This window comes from Megascapheus bottae, chromosome 6, assembly GCF_031878675.1.
Source record: "Megascapheus bottae isolate mThoBot1 chromosome 6, mThoBot2.hap1, whole genome shotgun sequence".
Lineage (NCBI taxonomy): Eukaryota > Metazoa > Chordata > Mammalia > Rodentia > Geomyidae > Megascapheus > Megascapheus bottae.
In genome coordinates, this window is record NC_143514.1 from 11173504 (window position 1) to 11198612 (window position 25109).

The following is a 25109-nucleotide window of genomic DNA, read 5'->3' on the forward strand; positions in this document are numbered from 1 at the left end:
TCAAAGAACTTTGGAAATAGGGAGGAAAACTCATTGGGAATTTAGTGCTTTAGTGGATGAGGAAATTGAAGTCCAAGAATTCTATGGGACTTGCTACAGGTTGCACAGTTGGTGGCAGGGTCAGAATTCAAAGTTAGAACTAGCTATTTTCAATTTGAGATAGCAAGGCTCACTCTTGGGTCCTGAATGCTTAGAGAGTAAGAATGAATAGAGGAAGCTGAGAGTCGTCTTACAAAGGAAGTGACAAAGCCCAGTGGAAGATGTTATGGTGGACCATAAGAACTCAGTGATGTGTTTGGTGGCCGTATTGAAATAATCCAGACCACAAGGCCCTGTGGTATCGTAGGCACAGAGACATAGAGATGGCAAGACATAGCCCACTCCTGTGGGTAATCACTGTGGAAAGAACTCTCAGCATACCATTTAGCAGGCTCTCCAGAAGCTGAGCAGAGATGAAATTGAAAATTCAAAGCCCTGTACTTGGGCAACCTGTGGAGAAAAAGAACAGATGGTACTGGTAAAATCCTAAATCCCTTCATTTAATTCACATTGCTTTCACCTATTAAATTATGTCTACCACCACAGGTTCCTAACTTCTGTGTGTGGACATACAACTGTATTCTAGAACTGTAGACTGTAATTTTTTTTCTTTTTCTTCTTTTAGCAGGTTGACAAGTAGGAATGTAGGGAAAGAGATTCCCTCTCAGAATGCCTACACAGGAAGTTGAGCTACATAGTTCACATTAAACACTGTATTTCACAACATGCTTCACTTATCATCAACTTCAGAAATAACACTGATCATTTTGTACTGCAAAAACAGTTGCCCCCAACCAGATATACAAACCTTCAAGTTCATGAAACCTAACTTTCATCAATACACAGAGATCCAGAATGCAGAAAAAAAGTTGTGCAGGGTCAATGCAGTTCACAGCATGACATCTGCTTCTGAACTAGAGACCCAAGTAGAATGTAGTGTGCAATGTACTTACTTGGCTTCGCAGCTTTGAATGAACATCTATTATGCCATCATCAGTATACTTCTGACCAGCTTAAGCCAGCACAGTCCAGAAAAATAGCTTTTGCTTGATCCAGTCTGTTAATTTTAAAATGCCTTGGGCCAAAACTGTCCAGTGGAAACAGGCTTGTGGAATAACTAGAAAAAGATGTGGCTTATACAACCTCAGTATCATGATATTTCTCTCCACAAACAGCATGTAGAGCTGACTCTTTTATAAAAAAATAATTATTTATTTTTTAAAATTTAGTACCTTCACTAAAAGATACATCAAATATACCACTGAGTGTGCCATCACTGAAACTAATTGGTCATCTGTATGTCTTCTAAAAATGTCTATAGCTCAGAGGTCATTTCATTAGGCCCATGTGTTTCTAAGTTACAGACACAGAGAGCAAGAGTGTGATAATTCCATACAATCTGGTGACAAGTGCTTCCTGAAGTGCCTTCCACCCATCCATATTTTAATATCTTTTTCTAACAGTCATGTGTAATACCTCAGCCAAATATATTGGTTTATCAGTTATTTTCCCAGCTTCTCTAGGCGGCATTTGTTATATGAATATTCATTTTTTTTTCTTTTTAGGCTTCTCTCTCTCTCACTCCACAGTTGTTGAAACACTTGTTCTGTAGTTCACAGGCAGCTCAGGAGGCTGCTGGACTTAAAGTTTCTAGGTGGAGACTTTCTTCCCCTACCACCCATGGCTTATACTATTGCTGTTTCTTTATACTAAAATCACATGAGATACTCCAGCCAAATATGGCCTTAGAAATCTTTGGAAGGCTAAAATCCAACAAGAAATAACATGTGAAACCTTTTCCTACATTTAAATAAAGACATCCAAAGAAAGCGTGCCTATACTCATGCTTAGAAATGCAGAAACCACACCTACTGCAAATGTGAATTGAAGCTCCATAATATTTTATTTTACAACCCACATATACAATTACTGCCTCTTATATTTGCAGGCACTGGGTCAAGGCACAATTGTAAAGATAATTTCAGCTTTGGATTTCAGCTAACAGCCACCTGCTAGGATTTTAAAGCTGAGAAACGAGCCTGTGCCACGACCAGTTGTGGCTGTGTGGGCCCCTGGCAGGCTCTGGCGCTCTGGGTTCATAAGGAAGCATGAGTGGAAACCTTGGTCTTCTAATTTCCCCAGGGTCTTGTTTGAAAGACAAACGGGTAAAGAAAAAGAAGTATTTTTAAAAGATTTATTTTCTTTCTTTCAAGAATTACAGTTGCTAACCCAGATATATGAATTTGGCATCATATTAGCTTGGCACTCAGCAAACTATTTTATTTTAAGGTTTACACCTGACAAAGCTTTCATTTTCATGTTTTCGAGTCTCATATCTTTAAAAAGGAACCCTCAATCTGTATGTATCCACTTTAAAAAAATGTAATATATGCCGTGTCCCTTCTCCCTTTCTTTCATTCTATATTTATTGAAAACCTATCATATGTTTATCATTGCATTCGAAATAAATGGAATGGCATTGACAGTATCTTGAAGATCAACCATGTAAGCTGAGCAAGAGGAATGGCTCAAGCCAATAAGGGTAGCTATTTTGGAAGCAGAGTTCAGGGGAATCACAGTTCAAGGCCAACCTGGGAAGAAAAATGTATGAGAAAGCATGCCAACCAAGGTTTGTGTGAACCTGCTATTCCAGCTAAAGGAGAAGCACAGAGACATATGCTAGTCATCACCAGAGACACAGAGAAGAGTAGCAAGACACTAGACCAGACTTGCCCAGGAAGAAGAAGAAGGAAGAAGAGGAGGAGGAGGAGGAAGAGGAGGAGGAGGAGGAGGGGGAGGAGGAGGAGGCTGGAGATGTACTCTAGAGGTATGTTCACTTGGTAAAGCACATGACTAGCACTCACTATGCCCTCAGTATAACAACAACAGCAACAACAAACTATAACTTATCATATATAAAGTAAAAATTCTGATCCATTAACATTTTTATTTCTGAATTCTATTTTTTACTATCTTTAGGTACTTTACAAAAGCCATGACCATTCACCAAACAGTAATCTTTTCATTGCCTAAAAGAAGAGGAAGCTGGGTGAAGCCTACTCTTGACATTTCACCATTCCCATAGGCATGACTTTCTACTACTTTAAATCAATGTTTCTGTTCACAAAAAGTATAATATTAGGATTGGCAATGTTTCTAGTAAAGTGTTTCTAAATTCAGCTGTACAAATGTGATTCATCAGAAAGGGGAAAGATGCCAATTGCCAAACAGAAGTTGTTGCTCATGTACAAACCACACTCTTGAATGTTTGTGTTTATTGAAAAAGAATCCAAATATCTAATTTTAGTTCCCAGGGGAAAAAATAAAATAAAATAAAAACTTTCTAAAAAGTAGGTCAAAACAAACAAAACACACACAAAAAACAGAGCTCCATAAGAAATGCTTTTAAAAGTCCAGAGCAAGTAAAATAAAGTCTAAACAAAACCTTTTCATAAGTAACAGGTAAATTATAAAATATGAATGAATATGCTGGTACATGTCCATGTTTCTTTTGCAGCATTTTCTCCATGTATGTGTGGATCAATTGAGCTATGATGGATAGACAGAAGATAGATAAATAGATAGATAGATAGATAGATAGATAGATGATAGATGATAAATGGGTAGATGATAGATAGATAGATAGATAGATAGATAGATAGATAGATAGATAGATTGGAGTTTTGCACTAGAATTTTAAGGTAAACTCAATGATTTAAGGAAGAAAACCCAACACTACACAGCCAGGGAGAAGGTAAAGAGAGAGATTAGAAATGTGGCATGCCAAGGTCCTGTCTTTCCTGAGATGTGCTCAGGGTACAGCTTTCTCCATCTTAAAATTGTCTCCAAGGGAAGTGGACCTGTAAATTAGTTTTTCCTCCTCAATTCCAAAGCTTTCAGTGGAAACAGCTTTGCCTGGTCTTTCTCCTTCTCTCTGCCAAATACTTCCCACATCTCTAGTTCAAAATGCAATAAAAGGTTTACGTCCTTTACCATAAATAGTACTCAAAAAACTCTTTTCCCTTTCTCAGATTGTAACTACTGATCTACTGAACTTCCTGTAAAGAAAAAAATTTTTTTCTGTGAGCCTGACAGAATACTATACACTTTTACATATGTTTCTACTGTGGAAGAAAATTGCCATTTGCCCAAGTACTTTTTATATAAATGCCCTCAAATTTCTAAGACGGTACAGTATGTTCCTCCTACTTTTGTGACAGATGGAAGAGACATTTGGAATTGTAAAATGTCTGTATGAAAAGCAGAGCCTTCTAATGTTGTAGTTTTACCTCAGGATAATATAGTTTTCTCTTTCCTAGTAAGGTGCTGAAAAATAAATCAATTTTTATTGAGCTCCCACATGTTTTATAGCACTGGCCCTTTTTTCTTTTTTCTTTTCTTTTCTTTTTTAATGTAGAGGCCTCTGTGCGCTTTCCATGTCCCTTCATCCCAAGGCACTTTCTGTGGTCTACTAATAATGTCTTTCTAGATTTTTCTTTAGAGACCTCGTTTTGTCTCAAAAATCTGTCTAAAACCTTGTTATTCTTTTAACACAGCCAACACTTCTGACTGTCTGAGGATGTTTGCTGTTGAATGTTGCAGATTTACTCCAAACAAAACATGTCAAACATTCATAGTCTTCCTGACTAATCATACCACATGGACCCTTACTGCTTTTTTCTATTTATTATGATATTATATATAGTAAGTCCATAACACACTAGTGTCTATAGTTTAAAATTTTTAATTGCTAATATATTGACTACCTCTTTTTTTGGTTGATCATGGGGCTTTAACATCTGATATTCTGGATTTGCTTTTTTTTACAAAAGACTGGAACTCTATCACATGATACGAAGCTTCTATTTTTTTGGCTGGTTATTAAACATAAGAGTCTTATAGATGTCTCTGCTTGGGCCAGCTTTAAACTTCAATTCTCAGATCTCTGCCTCCAGAGAAGCTACAATTACAAGCATGAGTTACTAATACCAGCCTGTAATCTAATTTGAATTCAAATCTGACTTCCAATTTACAATAAATTACCAAGTTCTGCAGAGATACTCTCATGATACATCTCATGTTGTTATCTGCTCTTTACTGAATATTTACAACTACTCTTGTCACTAATTAATATTTCACACTTGGGCATCTAGAAAACCTCTAAAGTGCTCCTCCTGATCCTTTTCATCCAAATACATAAAACACAATTTCCATTTTACCACTATGGTGCTTGAAAATATTCAATAATTGTCCCTTACTTAAGAAAAATTTCCAAATGCATTGTCTACTACTTGTTCTTCATCCTCTCCCACAACTATGCATGTTCTGCTGAAAATGAAAGTTGTGTTGGGAGAGTGGATAAAACATGGAAGTAGAAATTCAAAACAGTGGATCAGATTATTTACTCAGTTTCTCAATTGCTATGAAACCATTGTTAAATAATATAACTTCTCTGATACTCAGACTTATTCAAAATATGAAAATTTCACCCAAAATAATGATTATCACACATAAAATTCTTTTCAGTCTCAAATTCTATGTCATAAGCTGTACAGTTCTGCCCACTCTTCTAAGATGCCATTGTTTTTTGCCTTCACACTCTACAGTCCAAAATTATTTTGCTTTTTCACTGTTGAATAGTTCTGTTTCCTTGGGATCTGTCTTATGTTTTAGCATATCCATGTAAAATCACATAGAATATGGTTACTCAACCAAAGTATTTCTTATCATTTCTGTCAATACTTGTCTCTAACCACACACTTGTGATAAATGATATTAGAAATACTTCTAACTACATACAACTAACCATCACTACTATCTTGTCCACTACTTAGTACATCTTGCTTATTACATTTCAAGATTTTAATATACATCTTTTTCTCTTGTCATTGCTTAGAAAAAGGCCAAGTGATTACTAACCTCTCATTTACCAAGTTTCTTGTTCTCATTCCCAACAACTTGGGCCATATTTTTTGCCTTCACTAAATCCAGTGTCCAGTTTTACTTCTCTTTTTTTTTCCTCTTTTTCAAGTCATGTTGAAGTCTCAGTACTCAACAGTGAGTAGTCAGGTTTTGTGAAAAGAAGTCTGAAGTCACTATGGGTCTCAGATTGCTACATCAGATTAGCATAGAGGTGAGAAGGGATGCTATATTTTCCATACTTTTACTGCACTATAGGCATTAGTGTTTTTATTGCCCTAATAGATAGGATTGTCTAAAGGAAAATGGGATAAAATGAAACACCATCACAAAAGTACCATCTCTGCCAGAACTATTCCAAGAATTTAACTACTAAGACATTTCTGTGATCTGATGGTAAGTGATAACCCTAGAGGATTACTGTGTTTCCTGATAATACTTGTACAAGCACTCTATAAGTTCTTGATGTAAAATTATTTTTAAAAAGAGAATCAAAAGGACAAAAAATCAGTGAAAAATTACATGATCATATGAGTAGATAAAGCTGAATAAAAAGTGAATAATATGGGAAAAGAAGTGAACTTCCACAGCTTGTTTTAAAAACAAAAACCATAGAGATGACCTCAGATAAGATGGGAAAACACTAGTATTTTCCCATTTGTATGAGAAATTTAGCAACAATGTATCCTCTTCCTAGTCCTTCCCAGTCTAATGTGAATAAAATAAAGGACTATTTACCTAGATGGAGAGATAATCCTATGTTCATAAAAACTATTTTAATTGTTTGGTTTTTTTATCAGCAAGAAGAGGCACTATTTGGTCAACATTTTGTTATTGTAGTTTATTGCAGGGGTGAGGGGTTACAGTTACATTCATCAGTTAGGGAATGCATTACTTCTTGAACATTGATACCCCTTCTCATGTTTTTCTTCCACTTCCCCTCCCCCACCTCTCCAACATTATCTATTGATTCAATATAATTCCAGTAAAAACACTATCCCATTATTTCATGGATAATGACAAAATGAGTCCAAGGTTTATATATAGAGGCAAATTTGAGGGAGAAGAGGAAGATGGGATACTGGTGGTGCTGATTTTGAGACCAAATTTAAAACCTCTCTCACCTAAACAGTGTGACACTGATTATAAAAAAAAAAAAGCTATTAGTAAAACAGAATAGAGATCAGAATATATTCCCTTCGCATGGGAGGAGAAAACGTAATAAACAAAATGGAGAAAAATACTGGCTTAAAAAATAATGGGGGCTGGGAGTTTGGCCTAGTGGTAGAGTGTTTTATTCCTCAATACCACATACATAGAAAAAAGCTGGAAATGGTGTTGTGGCTTAAGTGGTAGAGCACTAGCCTTGAGAAAAGCCCAAGGACAGTGTTCAGGCCCTGAGTTCAAGGGCCAGGACTGGCAAAACATAAACAATGGTACTGGAACAACTGAATATCTATATGCAAAAGAAAACAAATCCAGACACAAGTCTTACTGTTAGCACGAATGTGCTCACTCATCTCTCCAAAGGTAGCAGAAGGTAATATGGATTCACTGCCTGTCCTCTTCTTTCTCTGAGCTTCAAATTTGTGGACTTCCCATTCTTCAACCCTACAGGGGGAGATCACCCACTTCCCACAATTATATGAGAACAAATCCTTGTAAGAATCCCTTCTCCAATAAACATATGTATGCTCGAATACTCTAATGCTTCTCTTTCCTGTTGAACCCAGATTGTTGTACACAACATTGTTACTATCATTTTTAAGCACATTTCATTTCTGAAAAAATTTACTGAGAGTTTGGAGGAAAGAAAAAGGCACTTTTTCTTTAGACAAATTATGCAATAGTAATGCTTTTAAAGATTTTAAGAATAAAGTAGACTCTTACTAGAACCAGGGAGGGAGTGGGAGAAGAGCCAAGCTTGCTATACTCTTCGAAGAACTAGTATGCTAAAAAAATGCTAGGGATAAGAAAGAGAAAGAAGGAAGAGGAATGAAGGGAAGGAGAAAGAGAGGAAGGAAAATTCTTCAGAAAAGAATCAAATGCAATAGGTAAAATACAAAATAAATATATCAGAACAATATTTTAGGAGGGAAATGGATTTTTTTAAAAATTTCTTCGTGTGTGCATGGAATCATTGAGAGGGTGATAGTTTAGATATTCCAAAGACAAAATGCATTCAATTAAGTAACGACTACAATTGAAAGCCCTGTTGACTCCACAGGCAGAAATCGTTGCAACTAAAAGAGAAACAGATGATTGAGGAGAAATAGCATTTCACTAAAATATCATTTCAGTAAATTACTATCAAGTTTCAAATCCTTTAAAATGTACCACTGATAGGGAAAAATATGAGTCCCAGATTCGAAACAAATGGTCTTCTCATCACCACCCTATGACAACTTCCATCGATATATTGGGAAGGTAAATGTGGCTTGGGTAAGAACAGACACAATCTTCCTTCAATCCACTATTCCTTCAGCAAGCATCTGTCTACATCATCTTTGTGCTTTGATCATATAGCAAAGTAGTGTATTTTACAAATGCAGGTTTGGAAATATACCAGTCATCCTCGTGGAATACTAAGAATGATGAGAATTAAACTTGGTACTTGTATCATCCAAAGAGCCAAGGAAATAATTCCTTTATTCTACAGTAGGCTCGGTTTCTAGTGTTTTAGATCCTTAGTTCCTCTAGATAATGACATTTTATTGTATGTAGAACAAATAGAGGAAATCATAATCTGAAGTAAGATGAACTGATAACTCATCCATGTAGATATCATTGAGGAAGTATGCAGGTAAAATACCTCACCAGAGGCTAAATTCAAAGAAGAACACATTTGCTCCTGATATTAGCCACATCAGACATTCCTACATTACATCTTGTTTAAGTACAATTAACCTACCGTTAGCTTCTCACTAGTATAATTTAAAATCAGCTGTGAAAGCTGATGTGGAGGTCTGTGGAGTCTGGAGTAATTGCCTTGCCTAGATAGCACAATGGCACAATTCTTTCAATTCTCTCTAACGAACAAGTAACAACTGAAAAAGTAAGAACAGTTGTGTCTCAGAGCTAACTTTTTCCAGAACACATTTGGTGAGCCTGCTGCTGAAAAATACCCATTATTAGCAAGTAAATGACATAAATTAATGAATCAAATTTCTAACAAAGATATTCCTTCAAAATATCATATTGAATCATTTCATTAAACTCTACTACCCTGTGTGTTCGTAAAGGTACTTCTGTCCCTGTCTCTATGTGGAGAAAATACTACAGAAAGATGTGTAATTTCACCCATTCTACATTCACTGTCTTGGACTCAAGTTGGTAACTTACATTCATCATGAGAATATTTACACCAGGGCTAACCAGAAAACACTAGCAAGTCATGATTTTGTTGTTGTTGTTATGGCAGCTGTGATTGATACACATTTTCTACTGTGTGCCTTGGTGGAACTGGAGGAAGACTTTTTCTAATCGATGCAATCACTGCTCCCTGCTGAACCAACATGGAAGTGTGTTGAAACAGTATCTTTTAACATGAATTTTGAATTTCTATGAAGAGTAAGCCTATTCCTCAGATCTACACTGAACCCATGGCCGAAAGAAAATTGCTTTTGTCTTTTGTCTTATCATCTCCTGCCTTCACTGATCGAGAGCAACACTCAAGGCTGGATGTTGGTGGCTCTCACCTGTAATTCCCAACTTCTTAGGAGGTTCACATCTGAGGATTGAAGTTCAAAGCCACCCTGAGCATATGACTCATCTCCAGAACACAAGCACAAAGATGGAAGTAGAGCTGTGGTTCAAGTGCTAGAACACAAGAAAAGCTCAAGAACAGCAAGCAGGCCCTGAGTTCCAGCTCCAGGACCAGTACAAAATGAAGTAATAATAATAAGACTCAATTATTTCTGAAACTTTACAGAAAAGTGGCACTTTTAAAGCAGTAGAGAATGTATTGCTAAACTACAAATGGCCTTTGCTCCATGAACTTCAGTTTCATTTTTTAATTTTCTTTTTATATGCATATGTGTCAGTCCTGGGGCTTTGAACTTGGGTTTTAGGTGCCATCTACGGGCATTTTTACATAGAGTGATTGGTCTATCACTGGTGTGTGTGGGGAAACAGTTCTGCTTGAGGTTTGTTTGTTTTTGGCTTGTTTGTTTATTTGTTTGTTTTTGTGGGTCATGAGGCTTGAACTTGGCCTAGATGCTGTCCCTGAGCTCTTCAGCTCAAGGCTACCCTATCTTTGAGCCAAGCCCACTTCCTGTTTTCTAGAGGTTAATTGAAGATAAGAGTCTCAGGTTGTTTTGTGCCCTGGCTGGCTTTGAACCTTGATCCTCTGATCTTAGCCTCCTGAGTAGCTAGGATTACAGCCATGAGCCCCCATGCGTGGCTGGGCTGCATGAGGTTTTTCGGTAGTTAGTTGGAGATATGCCTGTCATGGTCTTTGCTGTGTGGTCTGACTCAGAACAGTCCTCAAATTTCAGTCTCCTGATTAGTTAGCATTACAGGTGTGATCCATTGGTACCTAGCTTCACCTTTCGCTTTTCATAACTGTCATGTCCAGAAGAAAAAGAATGCTAAGGCAGCAATTTTTGCATCACCAAACAATAAAATTAAATAATAAAAGAAAGATTATATGCTCATTTTCTTTTACCACAATAAGCTATTTCTTTAAGAAATCCTTCTTTACCTCTTGGTCTGATTTTAAGTAACTCATTTTGATAAGTGAAGTTGCTCTTCAATAGAAACCTTTCCACTTCTTTCAACATGTTTATTTAAAATAGACACATATAATGATAGTATTTCAGATCTCATGTTAAAATTTTGAGTCACAAAATTAAGCCAGGGAGAGAAAGGAGGGAGCAAAAGGGAAGGGGAGGAAAAATTAATGTTTTTTTAACAGAGTTTAGTAATCGTGTGCTTGAATTGCTTCAAAGACAAGGTATGCACATTTCTCTATACTAGAGAAGCGCCTTTTGAATAAAAGTCTTGCTTTTAACTTGTACAGAGAATCAAACTAGTCAATATTCTTGAAAGAAGACTTTTAAGTTCTGAAGGCTATTAAAATAGAGTAGTCATTAGAAAGAAAGTGAAAACACAAGAACCACCGAGCATGTCTTCAGAGAAGCCAGATCTAGAGCAAAGTCTAAATAAAGGCTCCTTGTGCACTAGATGTAGAAAGTGGTTAGGCCTGGCTAAAAGGCTCTGGCAAAATGAGAATGCTGTCTACAAGGCCACTAATTAGTGGAATACGACTTCTATGATTTTCAGTACCAAATGACAGATGAAAACAATTATTAATTTTCTTTTTCTAGAAAAGTTTTATTCTGAAATTGCCTAAATAAGCCAAACTCTGATCCTACACATAAAGTCAAAAGAAAAATTGTAAGGGAAATGGTTGGATGAATTTAGTCAAAGCACATTGTGTGCATGTCATAAATGTCAAAGGAAAATCTTGCACAATTAGTTTGTGCTAATAAAAAACTTTAGCAATTGGACTTGTACGCAAGATTTTAATGAGTTAGAGAAAGGAATCCAATTGTTCTCAGCATCCACTGAGCCCAGGCTCCTTCCTGTGATCTTGATGATCTTTCTGTAGTTTTAGTACATAGGCTTGTACAATTTTCCTTCATTCCTATAGTTGCCTAGCATCTACTTATAGGATTGTCCTTTCTTCCTCAATACTGGAGGCTTCCTGAAAGTTAGATAAGGTTTCTGCTGTCACCCAGCCCTTCAGATACACAGTATCTTCTTTTTGCTTCTATTATCTTCTTGTTCTGCCACAAAGAATCTCCTCTGAATGAAAGACCACTCTCCATCTTTGGCAACTGACCAGAGGAGGGGTCTTGCCTGTTTCAGACAAGCCCCTGTTAACAGTGTAACCAATTGCCTGAAAGTCAGGTCTCTTTAAAAATGGGAAAGGTCAAAATGTGGCAAGCTAGTCCACCATTCTGCAGTTGCTGCCTTGCTCAGGGGTGGTGTTTACTTATTTAAGACAAGCCAATCATAATCTGTTAAACTGCCTACAAGAAAGGGGAAAAAGAATGGATAAGGGTAACAAAACAATAACTAGTGATCCTGAGACAAACATCGAATCTTTACATCCGCTACTCACAATCCTAAGTGGCCTCTACTTTATTTTTACTTAATGAAGTCTTTCTGGTCTACCTATAACTGTGTTCATGGTTCCTGATTTTACTTCTATACCAGCAAAGAACAAGAACCTTGGCATACCCGTGTATCATGAGATATCATAATTATCACTGGATTCAAGCAGTTATTCATTCAAGTCCTTTACACACAGAAAGAGTAGTGTGGACTTGTGTTTCTCAAAAGATCATAGCTCATCTTATTGCCAAGGACTTGATTATATGAACAGCCACAAGTTTTCTAAGTACATGAAAGAAATAGATGCCTGAATTTTAGATTAATAAAGCAAATTTTCATTTTAAAATGACTCTGAATTTGAGTGTCTATATGCTTGGTGAGTATATTGACATTCAAAACTAAAATGATCATTTCAGTTAAGCACAATGGCTCAACTTTAAGATATTGCCTTTTAGTTTTAATATAGATTTTTATTAAGCCAATATATGATTGCTGCCTAGAAAACTGAACAATAAAACAAGCTTTTATTTTACATAAAATTGCAGGTGCTATGTACAAATATATAAGTATAGTTGTATAAAATATTTGAAGATTTAATTTAAATTATCCTTAGTGTTAGAGCTTATAAAAATAAAAAAAAATAAATGCCTCATGTTTGTAATCCTAGCTCTTTGGGTGGCTGGGAATGGGATCAGCATAATTTGAGGCCAGTCTAAGGAAGAACAGTTTATGATACTCCCTCTCAGCCCATTGCTAAATGCAGTAGTACATGCCTGTCACCCATCAACTATAGGAAGCTTCACATAGACAGGTCATGATTCAGGCATGGCCCCAAACAGAGCGAAATCTCATTCTAAAAATAACCAGTGGATCAGAGCCAGAAGTGGAGCTCAGCAAGTGCAAAGCCCTGAATTCAAATCCCAGTTTGGAGACACCAGCTCTAAGCTAGTATTATTTCTTTAAGTTCCCAGGTGTGAAGACACATTTGTTAAATCACTGTTTTTCAGGATTAGGCAAGGTTTTTCTCATCCTCTGGCAGTTTCTATCTTTCCTGGAGGTGTTAAGGATTTCTAATTTTTATGTCCTTTATAATAATGTTAGATGGATTTTTGTTAGGGAAAAGGAATAAAGCATTTATCTTCAAGCTACTGTTTCTAACCAGAAGTATCTTTGCAAAAATCTTTACATTAAAAAAGGATCCTTTAAGTGAAGGGCGGGGTGGGGGTGGTGTGACAATTTAAGAAAAGAGCAATGGGCTCTGTCTGGAGTAAGGAGATGGGTTAACAAAATGCAGCTACAAAAATACAATAGATCTGCTGAAATTGAGGAAAGGAGAGTAGAAAGTGACAAAGCGGGTGAGATTGATTGGATTATGTTGTAAATATGTGTGGCAATTCAACAGCTACATCCTTCTTGTGTAACAAGTGATGAAGAAGGAGTAGCAGCAGCAGGAGGAACAGAAAGAGGAGGAGGCAAAGGAGAAGGAGGAATCCAGATGCTTGAAAACCTTAGGAACCAATCATGAGAAGTACAGAATCCCAAGTTCAATTAACCTCTGCTACTCATAGCTGAGATACTGTGCTTTCTTTAACCAGCAAAATGGAAATAGAGAAGTCTCTACCTCACAGAAAACACCTTCTGACATGGCACCATTCATCTAGAAACGGAAGGACTTGAGAAAAATTATATTAAGCGAGGTAAGGCAGTCACAGAGAAACATAGGTTGCATGATTCCCCTAAAGTGTGTTTGCTAGAACATGCCTGTAAATCTTTAAGTAAACACAGTGAATGGTAAGCATGGGATTAGACATAAATTTACTGAAGGATAACAACCTCTATGGAGAGGGCAATTTATTTAAAGTGCAATTCTTTGAAAAGACTAAGTCAAAGCCCAATAAAATAAGTACCAGGAAATGAGTCCTAGAAAGAAAGCAGAGTGAGGCCAAGAGGAGAGGAATAGAACAAAGAAGCAGGGAAGAAGGGAGAATGCAGGTAAGAATTTACTGTTAGGTACCACAGTGTTGAGAAATAAAAAGAAAAGGGGGTGTCAAAAAAGGGTGAAGATGTTGAAGTAATGACACGGATTAAGACGCATTGTACACATAAACTGCTTTGTTGGAAGGCAAAAATAAATCCAATACATAACCTAAAATTAAGATAAGTATGGGAAGGAGTGGGTTGGAAAGCGGTGGGTGAGTGTTGAAAGGGATGAGAATGATCACGATGCATGGTATTCATTAAGTACTTTGGTGAATGGAACTTCACTGTACAAAAAACTGAAAAATAAAAATAATTTTTAAAGGAAAGCAGAGGGAAAATTTGAGTACCTCCAGTGAGTGAAGAAGCAGGAAAGAATAGAATAACCATCCAGAAGCTTGGAGAGTGACAGAACCAGAAGTCAAAGTGCAGAGATTAGAGAAGCTGTATTGCGATCCAAGGACAACATCAGTGCAGGCTCTCGTGTGCAAGGAAAATTGACTTGGCAATCATATCCTAAGCGGAACAAGGAGAAGATATGGGAAACCAAGGCCAAAGAGCAGGCGTTTGCGGTAATTAAAACAAGCGCTCTCAGAAGCATGGGTCTGCATGAGCCCTGGCCAGAAAAAAGCACAGGCAATGACAGGGATGAATACGATCAATCCTTTAATCATTTTTCTCTACAATAAACTGGCGGGATACTAAGAAAGAGAAATCTGAATGTTTCTAATAAGAAGATATTCTTTCAAAAAATAGAATACAGCTGGGGGATGAGGCTAAGAGGTTAAAAATTTGGAGTTCTGAATGAATGCAGATGAATCTGAAAAAGAAAAGAAAACTTGGAAAGGAGCAGGCAAAATAAACAGTGATTTCAACTGGCTGGCTTTCTTCCTTGTGTTTGTAAGTCTAGATAAGGAGCTTTGTACTAGTGAGAAGGCAATGAAGCTTTAATTGCCTATTAACTCTCTTCTTCTGTTTATATCTATTTCCTTCTCCCTGTCTCTCTCATCCCCTGACTTGGCCACTACCACTGATGCTAAATAGCTTTCTGATCAGCTGAAAACATCACAGTAATTTAAGCTGGATATTTTAGTTAATACCAGACATCTCCCCGACATCTTTTCCAAAGGATAAAGGTTTTAATCAGTACAATATAAGCCACAGGGAATGGGGGAGAGATCAGGTCAGAACATGGGTCAGGAAAACTATAGAGCAAGTGCTAATGGAATAAAGACACCCCAGCCTTTTATCTTATTAGCATTTTTCAGGTTAAATTAGCAAAATGGTTCAATTGCTAAAATGTTAGATAAAATGTTCATATGGTCTGAGTTTTCCCCAGATGGATTCTATATGAGTCTTTTCTAAGGAGATTTGACATTCTCTCTCCCTCTCCCTCTCCCTCTCCCTCTCCCTCTCCCTCTCCCTCTCCCTCTCCCTCTCCCTCTCCCTCTCCCTCTCCCTCTCCCTCTCCCTCTCCCTCTCCCTCTCCTCTCTCTCTCTCTCTCTCTCTCTCTCTCTCTCTCTCTCTCTCTCTCTCTCTCTCTCTCTCTCTCTCTCTCTCTCTTTCTGTTTCCTCTGTGTCTGTCTGTCTGACTGTTTGTCTGTCTGTCTGTCTCTTACTCTCTGTCTCTTTCTCTCGGCTAGTCTTTCCTGCACCCCTGGGAATCTCTATGGAAATATAACACAGCCAAATTGGCTTCAGGAATTACCCCATTTCACAAGAACCCTCAAGGAAGAACAAGAACTACTATGGATGCTAAGATCAAAGGGCAGCAGTTCAAAGACAGCCCAGACAGGAAACTCAATGAGACTCTCATCTCCAACTAATCACCAAAGGATCAGAAATGCTGCTGTGGTTCCAAGTGGTAGAGCTCTAGCCTTGAGGAAAAGAGCTCAGGGACAACAGGCAGGCCCTAAGTTCAAGCCCCATGAATGACAAAAAGAAAACAGAAAGAAAGAAAAGAATAGAGATGAAGAAAGCCCATGGAGGTCTGCAAGAGGGATGCCTTTCATGAGGACAAATTGTCATGCTTTAAACTTAAAAAAGAAACAAAAGCCTATTTCAGGATTCACACCTTCAAAGGGTTGCATGACTTTAAGCAGGTGCATACTATTTTCATCTGAGTTAGAATTCTATGGGTTGTAGGCAGTCATATATAAAATGCATTTATTTGCTAAATATATGGCAAGAACTTTTCTTGTGCCAACCTCCTGGTCTTCTCCCAGTTAAATTACTCTTGATAAAAGCAAGACACTTGCTACTTATTACACTTATTACTACACTTATTATTATTACTTTAATTCACTCAAGCTTCTTCTTGCTTCGAAATCTTTCTTTACTGCTTCCCTTCTTTTATAAGGTTTTTCTGCCTGTTTAATTTTACTCCCATGGATAAAATCTTCTTATCTTCAGGGGTCAACTTATTCTCTAATTCTCTCTGAAGCCATTTCTCTTCCTCTTTCTATTTTTAGCTATCTCAGGCCTAAGTTTCTTTTTTTTTTTCAAACAGTACTTAGCTCTGTTTCTTCTAGCCTTATTGATTTGTTTGTTTACTTGTGCATTGTCTGTCTAGCTAAGCCAGACAATAAGTAAGTCATTTCAAGGAGGGGAAAGTATTACACATTATAAGATATCAAATGATCTTTGTTAAAATAAATGCATGGTTATTGCAGTGGTCTTATTTTCCTAAGAAAATTCAGTTTGTGAATAAGTCTACTTATTCTCTTTCTGCTTTTGAGTCAGGTTGTAAAACTGACTTTGTTGGTGGTATTTTTATGAATATGCTGGATGATTTCAAATTCTAGAGAGGTCTGAACTGAAAAGGAACATGTGCAGTTTGCACATAGCAATTCCCTAATATTCACAAGACTGAGGTATCCTAGTAAGATTCTTATAATCTAACCTCTCACTGTATTATATTAAGTGGTCTGAAGCCTAAAATGAAGATATAAAACCTTCAGATATCATAGGTGAATATAGCTTAGGCTCAATCACACCAGTGCAATTTACGTGACTATAAATGTATGCATATTTTAATTATTTTAAAGAGATCTTTCTAGGGTATTTAATCTTTTCAGTTCTTTATACTAGGTGATATAAATGTAGCAATGTGTTGTATACAAAATGTGTAACATTGCCTTGATGTCATAGAAATATATGCCATAGATAATAGTTTGAAATGTTACCACTGATTGATCCATGTGTAGACAACAAGATCAACAAAGGTTTCAGCTAATTATATCCATGCAGCATATTAATAATGTCTGGGACATGCTTCAGCTTTTATTGTCTTTCTTTTTTATGTTACTTACCAGAGTCTTGCATCTACACCATGCCTATACTTGAGCTAGCTTTCTTCCAGTTACACAGTTCAGTTGCAAAGGTAAATTAAGTGGAAATGACCACATAAAATTTACAACTTAATGAACTTTCTAGCTTCCGAGAGGAGAGAAAAAAATTCTAGCCCAAATAAATAATTTAATAAGAAGGCTTGATATCCTTAGAGAAATAAGTTGCCACAAAGCCTCATGGGACATGGGTATACTAGAGATTGAAGTATCTGCTCACTCTTTTTCTCTGCTCACCTCTTTCAGGCCCAGATGTTTTTTTGGCTCTTTCTGTGCCATTATTTCTACTCTCTAGAGAACAGCATCCACACATCATTTCTGGTTAACAGCTACCCCAAACTTCTTCTGAGGCAACATTTCACCTTGAAGCCTCATCTTCTCAATTTCTCCAGAATATGTAATTCATTAAAAGAAATTATTTAGTTATGTACACATGTGCAAATGGATCCATTTTCTTAGGTCAGTTGTTTAACAGCAACTTAATCTGCCTTGGCCTTGAGAATGGGGTCACAGTGTACACAGATGTCTAATGCAGAAAGTTAGCAAAAACTGAAAGAAGAAAGGGATGGTTTTATACAGTTATATAAACCTCATACAAGCTTCTGTCAACATACACACACAACATATGTACACACATGCATGTGCCTACATAATAGAACTGAAAATAAGACACCTAGAGGTGGAAAAAGAAGATCCTCAAAAATTACACAAACTAACTAAAACTAAAATATACAAATGGTGATTAAAGATAATGCAGCTTGCTTCCTGTGTAATTTTTTTTTACCTAATCTCATACTATTTTATTATGTTCAAGACTGTTTTCCTCATGGAACATAACATCCTTTGAATTTATGAAGGGTAACAATTTTATTTTTGAAATCCTTATTTGAATTGTTCCTTCCATGTATGTAGGGGTTGCACATTGCTATGGTGACATGAAGTGTATCATTTAAATACTGCTCTTTCTTCTCTATCTTTATAAAGTCTGGCATGCTTTTTGTATTTTAGGCTGCACTAGATAACTAAGAGCTTTGCCTTCCAAGATCATCCCAGGATCCACAGTAAATTCTCATGCTTTCTCTCTCTCTCCCTCTCTCCCTCTCTCTCTCTCTCTCTCTCTCTCTCTCTCTCTCTCTCTCTCTCTCTCTCTCTCTCTCTCTCTCTCTCTCTCTCTTCCTCTCTCTCCCTCCCTTCCCTCCTTTCCTTCTTCCTTCCCTCTTTCATTCACCTTTCCCTTTTGTCTTTAAACAACAATTCTCAGGTTCTTTTGTAGTTATATAACTGTTGTGAATATTAATGGGCAATATTTACAGCAGGAAATATGGTTCTTTGATCACTGGTTTTTATATTTTTTCTACAATAAAAAAATCCTCATGCATTGTGGGTAGATTGTGTTTCTCTTATCTTATGTTGAGCATTTCATTGCTCATTTCCATCTTTCCTTATATTACAGAGTTGGAGGCTGTTGGAGACTTTTAAGTTGTTCTTTTTTTGCCTAAGCCTTTTTTCCTACTTTATTATGTGATCTCTCTAATGCTTGCTCTGTGTATGGTGATGTCTGCCCTGGTTGGAAATCCTTTAGCTACACTCCCTAAAGGCAGCAAGTGGTTCAGGGGGGTTGGGGGGAGTGTGTAATTTGTTTTGTACTGTGGAATTCCTGCCATGCCTATATGTACTTAGACCACAGGCAAACCAATAAAGTTGTCATAGAAACAAAGCATTTCATGAATAAATCAATCTATAACAAACTTCTAAACTTCAAACAACCCACTGTGCTTTAACAACACATCCGTTTCATACACAAAAATAATCATGTTTATAATGAGCAATGCACAATATTATTCTTTCCCATACATTTCGTCCTGTTTGCCATCTTATAAATATTCCTTAATGTATTTTTACACAGCCTGTGGATTCCTACTGAGCTGGAATGAAATAAGTAATTCTAGCTGGCATGGCAATGCTGAAAAGTCAAACTTTATAAAAAAAAATAGTGACCTGTACCTCTTTATGAACTGGGGTTCAAACAATATGTTTGGACTGTCTACTCAGAAGACTGGACGTGAGGCAAGCAATGGCTAAGTTCAGCATCCTTAGCTTAATCAACTCTAGTTTCCTCGTCCACTTCCCTGCCTCCTTGCTTGGCTTTGACTACCCCGCATTGCATATGGTGAGTATCTTTAAGGATGGTGTTTGAATAGCAGGACAATGGAAGGAACTTCTGCCTGAATAATCCTGGGGAGGTTTACAAAGAGTCCTCAGTTTCTGCCAGACGCTATCATGCTAGGTTGGAGAAAATGGACTAGGTGAGAAGGCACAGGGACTATTGCTGTGTAAAGTTTACATTCCTTTGCCAATAGTAAAAAGGCAAAGGCAAAGAAAAAGCTAGACCTGGAAGAAGGAGATCAGTACAATACAAGTCTTTTCGGGGGTGGAGGGGCTTATTTTTGTTTCTTGAGCTATTTTTATTTATAATGTTCCATCAAATATTCTCTGTGAATACGCCTAGCAGACATGCTGGACTAAATTAACTTGGTGAGGCAGCTTTATCTCCCCATGGGTTCTTCTAATGCCTATGGCTGTACCTTTATTTCAACACCTCTACACCTCTGCCTAATTAAATGTCTCATAAGGGCTAGGTATCAGATGACAGAAGAGCTCTTTGTCTATATATGGGATATAGATAAGAGTTTTTATTGGACAGTAATAGTCTTCTGCCTTGCGCGTGCTCTCTCTCTCTCTCTCTCTCTCTCTCTCTCTCTCTCTCTCTCTCTCTCTCTCTCTCTCTCTCTCTCTCTCTCTGGAAAGATTCTATAACTCTTTACCCACTGCCAGCTATTAAAGCTTAGTTCCCAACTAGTTCATCATTTTAACCCCGTGTTGGAGTCATAATTCTCCTACCCATGACTGAAGTTGAAAGGGAGCACTGGTTTGGTCTCTGTTTTTCTTGTGCTTCTGTTTTATGTAGACTCCTAGGACACCTCTCTCCTAAGCACCTTCAGGTCCAGGCAAAGAAGGTGGACATGAAATGATGACATCTTGTTAAACTGTGAGGAATATTCTTATTCATTCTGGCCAAAGTGGGTCCTACAGTCACTACAATGTGACCCCCCCAACAGATAGTATTTAAGATTTCCTGTGTCTGTGTTGTATTCACAAACCTATCAAATCCTCATCCATAGAATGATATCATCGTAAGTCTGTAGAAAGACTTATTTTAGCTTTTGACCGATCGATGCACAAAGACATCCCAGCTGTATAAAATAATGGGGTGCCTCGTGATGTGTTGATCAATTGTATCTTGTACAGTATTTAAATCAGGTCACACCTTTATTTTTCCTCAGTCATAATTAATGGCAAACAGCATTCCATTTCCTTCTTTGTAGTTTTTATCTATGGTCACGCTGTGTGTGGTCACGTGCCCTCATCCCCCTCTCCCCATCATTTAGTCCACCTTCATTACCCTCTCAGGAACTTAGTCCCCTCCCTTCCTCCCCTCTGTTTTCAGTGGCCTTTCCTACACAGCCATGGGGACACTCTCAGCTTCTCTGGATTCATCCTATGAAACACATCTCATGATACATTTCCTTCTTTGTGCCCAGGTTGCTTCACTTAGCTTAATGATCTCAAGTTCCATCCACATGGTTACAAATGACTGCATTTTATTATCGCCCCCCCATGATTAATCTCTCATTTCTGCCAAGATAAAGTCTGATTCCTGGGGTCTATTTTTGCCTTCATCATTTGCCTTTCAGTGACCTCCCTAGCTCACCTGTAGCCCCTCTGCATACACAGGGCACTCTGCTTCTTTTGTCCTTGTCCTCCCTTCCCTATACCCTGTCCACAAGGTGCTTAGTTCATTCTTCCATAATCCCTAGTAGCACATGGTATAAGGTACTAATATTTGCTTTTATGTATCATTAAACCTTGAGACCCTCATAATATGTGATCTATCTGTTTTCCTGAGGTGGGAGACATGACTGGAGAAATGAAAAGCCTGATTGGTTGGAGTAAAGAAAAAGGGGAACGGGATGAGTAGAAGAGGGTTGGAAACCATAGAAAAACATCCCTGTTTATAAAGGTTGATTTCTAACAGCTCAGTTTTCCATAAGTAGTAAAAGGGATAATAGGAGTTATGCAATAAATGATGTGATAAGTGTCAGAAAAAATGATAACATACACAGAGAGTTAATGACAGCCAGGTCTTTGGAAGCACTTAACCTGAATCACTTATTTAATTTACATAATAAACTGTAAAATGTGTTTTCCTCTTATTAATGAAGCAATGGGGCTCAGAGACATCAAGTAATTTGTCTAAGGTCATACATTTGGCAGATAGGAGACCTGAACTAAGTATGTGTGAGTCTGATTATGGGTTTAGCAGCTAAAACCTTGCCCTGTCATATTGCACAGATCCTAACTGCTGAAGGAAGTTTTTGTTATTGACATAGCATTCAGCTGGTCAATAGAGAATGCCCTCATTTAAGAATATCCTGCTCAAGTTTCATCCTTAGGATATAATTCATTAGTATGACGTTTGCCTAAAATATAAAGGTTCCTAAATTTAATCCCTACCACAGGAAAGCAAAACCAATCAAACAAACAACTTCAATAGGGAAAGGAGGTTTCAGTTGTAACTCAGTGGGAGAAAACTTGTCTCTTCTTATACCCTGAAAAATTACATGGAAAAGCAAAATTACATGGAGATTTTTTCCATATATTTTTTATTGTGATTAATAGAAGTGTTACATGATATTTGCCAGATAGATGGTGCATTAATTCCCATACATTGATACCCCTTCATATGTCCTGGTCCCCATTTCCCTCCCCCCTACCCCCACCCATCATCTTGTTTTCCCTCGTTCCCTATCCAATTTCAGACAACCAAATACAAATATATATGATATATCAGGTAACAAAGTGAGATAGTGTAACAATATGAGATAACCAAGGGACAGCAAAAGTGATGAGAGATAACATAGTACCTTAAGAACAACAATCATTCATTATATGGCTTATGTTTACATCATATTTTAAATGACAAGTTTAACAAACAAATGTTCAAGGAGGGAATCTCTAATTACAATCTCTGGGACTTAGTATTTAGAACATATCAATTTATGAAATAAAACATTATGTCTATAGAGTCATATGTTTTTATGTATATATAGTTATGTTTGTATTTCCATTACCATGTCCATTGCTTTGGGTATGCAGTTATTGAGTCCTCGCTCTTGTACACTTTGGGTTTAATAACCGCATATTAAGGATACCATGCGCCTTTTGTTCCTTAGGTCTTGACTTGTCTCACTCAGCATGATTCGCTCTAGATTCATCCACTTCTCTGCGAATGCCATTATTTTATCTTGTCTGTTGGCTATGTAGAATTCCATTGTGTATATATACCACATTTTCTGTATCCATTCATCTGCAGTAGGGCATCTGGGTTCTTTCCATCTCCTGGCTATTGTGAATAGTGCAGAGATGAACATAGCTGAGCAGGTGACTTTATAATATCCTGGGTCATGCTGTTCAGGATAGATGCCCAGAAGTGGTATGGCAGGATCATAGGGAAGGTCTATTTTCAGTTCTTTAAGGAACCTCCACACTGCTTTCCAGAGTGGCTGAACTAGTCTACATTCCCACCAGCAGTGTAGTACCGTTCCTTTTTCTCCACAACCCCGCCAGCAACTGTCATTGTCTGAGTTCAAAATCTTGGCCATTCTTGTTGGGGTAAGGTGGTATCTTAGGGTTGTTTTTATTTGCATTTCCTTTATGACCATAGATGATGAACATATTATCATATGTTTTTTCTGCCATTTTAATTTCTTCTTCTGATAGGTCTCTCTTTAGTTCCCTTGCCCATTTAGTGAATGGTTTATTGGGTTTTGGGGGGATTAGTTTCTTGAGTTCCCTGTAGATACTAGATATTAAGCATTTGTCAGATGTATTGTTGGTGAATATCTTTTCCTAGTTGGTTGGCTGTCTCTCTACTTTTGCAACTATGTTTTTATCTGTACAGAAACTTTTTATTTGGGCAGCCACATGCAGAAAACTAAAAATTGACCCTACCCTTTCGCCATGCACAAGCATTAACTCAAAGTGGATCAATGACCTCAACGTCAGACCGGATACCGTGAAACTGCTACATGATAAAGTAGAAGAGACACTGGAACTCATAGGCACAGGCAACAGATTCCTGAACAGAATCCCAAGGTCACAACAGATTGGAGAGAGACTCGATAAATGGGACTACCTAAAAATAAAAAAGTTTCTGTACATGGAGAATTTTTATAAAGATGTGTAATATACATTCAGTTCCTCAAGTGTAAAACAAAACTATTTTTCAGGGTTATGGTCACTCTGTGATAAAAAGAAAATGATTGTTTTTGCTCTGTCTTTCTTTTGAACTTGTGTATGATTCTTCATAATTTATAAAAAATCATTCATATATATTCAGCCACATAGGAGTAAAATCCTCAGCATAAGAGATATATGTATGTTCTTACTAATCCATGTGGCCAGTAACTGAGAAGATGTAACTTTGAAGGGGATATCCCAACTCTTAATCTCAGCCAGAGATCCCACAATAGGCAGTGGAATTCTCCACCCCCCTCTGAGCTCACACTGGACCCTAAGGGTCCCAAATCCCACAGTGATCAGTCAACAACTTCCTGTTAAGTGCATCAAGAATCACCTTCCAGGTAAAGCCTGCCAGGCCAAGACAGCACAACTAGACTTGTTTTGGATTTTCACTCTGTTGGAATTACATTTCAAGCAATCAAGACTATTAAAACATCTTGGTTCAAATGTTTTAATGCATGTAGTGGACATCTGTAATCCCAGGTACCTGGGAGGGAAGCAGAGATAAGAAGATCTTGGTTTGAAGCCAGTCTTGTGAAAAATAATTTAGAGAGACCTTACCTCAATGAACAAGCTGAGTATAGTATAACATGTCTGTAATCTCAGCTGTGTATGTGAGAGACAAAGGTGAAAGGCAGTCTGAGGTAAACCCAGCTAAAAGACATGACAGCCTCCATGAAACATAATACAGCTAAATCAAAGAATAATCACGATGCATGTAATAGAATTGTTGCCTAGAAAGCACAAGGACTCCAGTTCAATCTTTAGGACTGGTCAAAAAGTAAAGAAGAAAACAGAAACAAAAATTATTAGGTAAAAATGAAATATGTAATATATAAAAATATATACACATGTGTAAATATAAATATATAAAAATAAATATGTATAAATATAAATGTGCATGTTTTTATTTTCAGCTGATCATCTGTAAGATTCAATGAATTTTCAACATAGTTTATGAGTCAATCATGGTTAAGAGTATTTCATCTTAGGACTATTTTTGGTAGTAATTCTGACATCTATGTTCATTATCGTACCATTCATAGTAATGAATATGGAATAGGGAAATAGCCCAAATACCCTGAAATACATGAGTAGATCAAGAAAATGTGTCTACAAGCAATGGAATTTTATATAGCCATTAGAAAGAATGATATCATTCCATTTGCAGTGAAATGGATGGACCTAGGATAAATCATGTTATGTGAGATAAGCCAAGCACACAGAGACAACCTGCACATTTTTCCCTCTCATATGTAGAAGCTATATCTACAGCACAATGGGCCATGATAAATTAAATGAATTTACACACAAACAAAATTACCAAAGGCACTTATACAAAG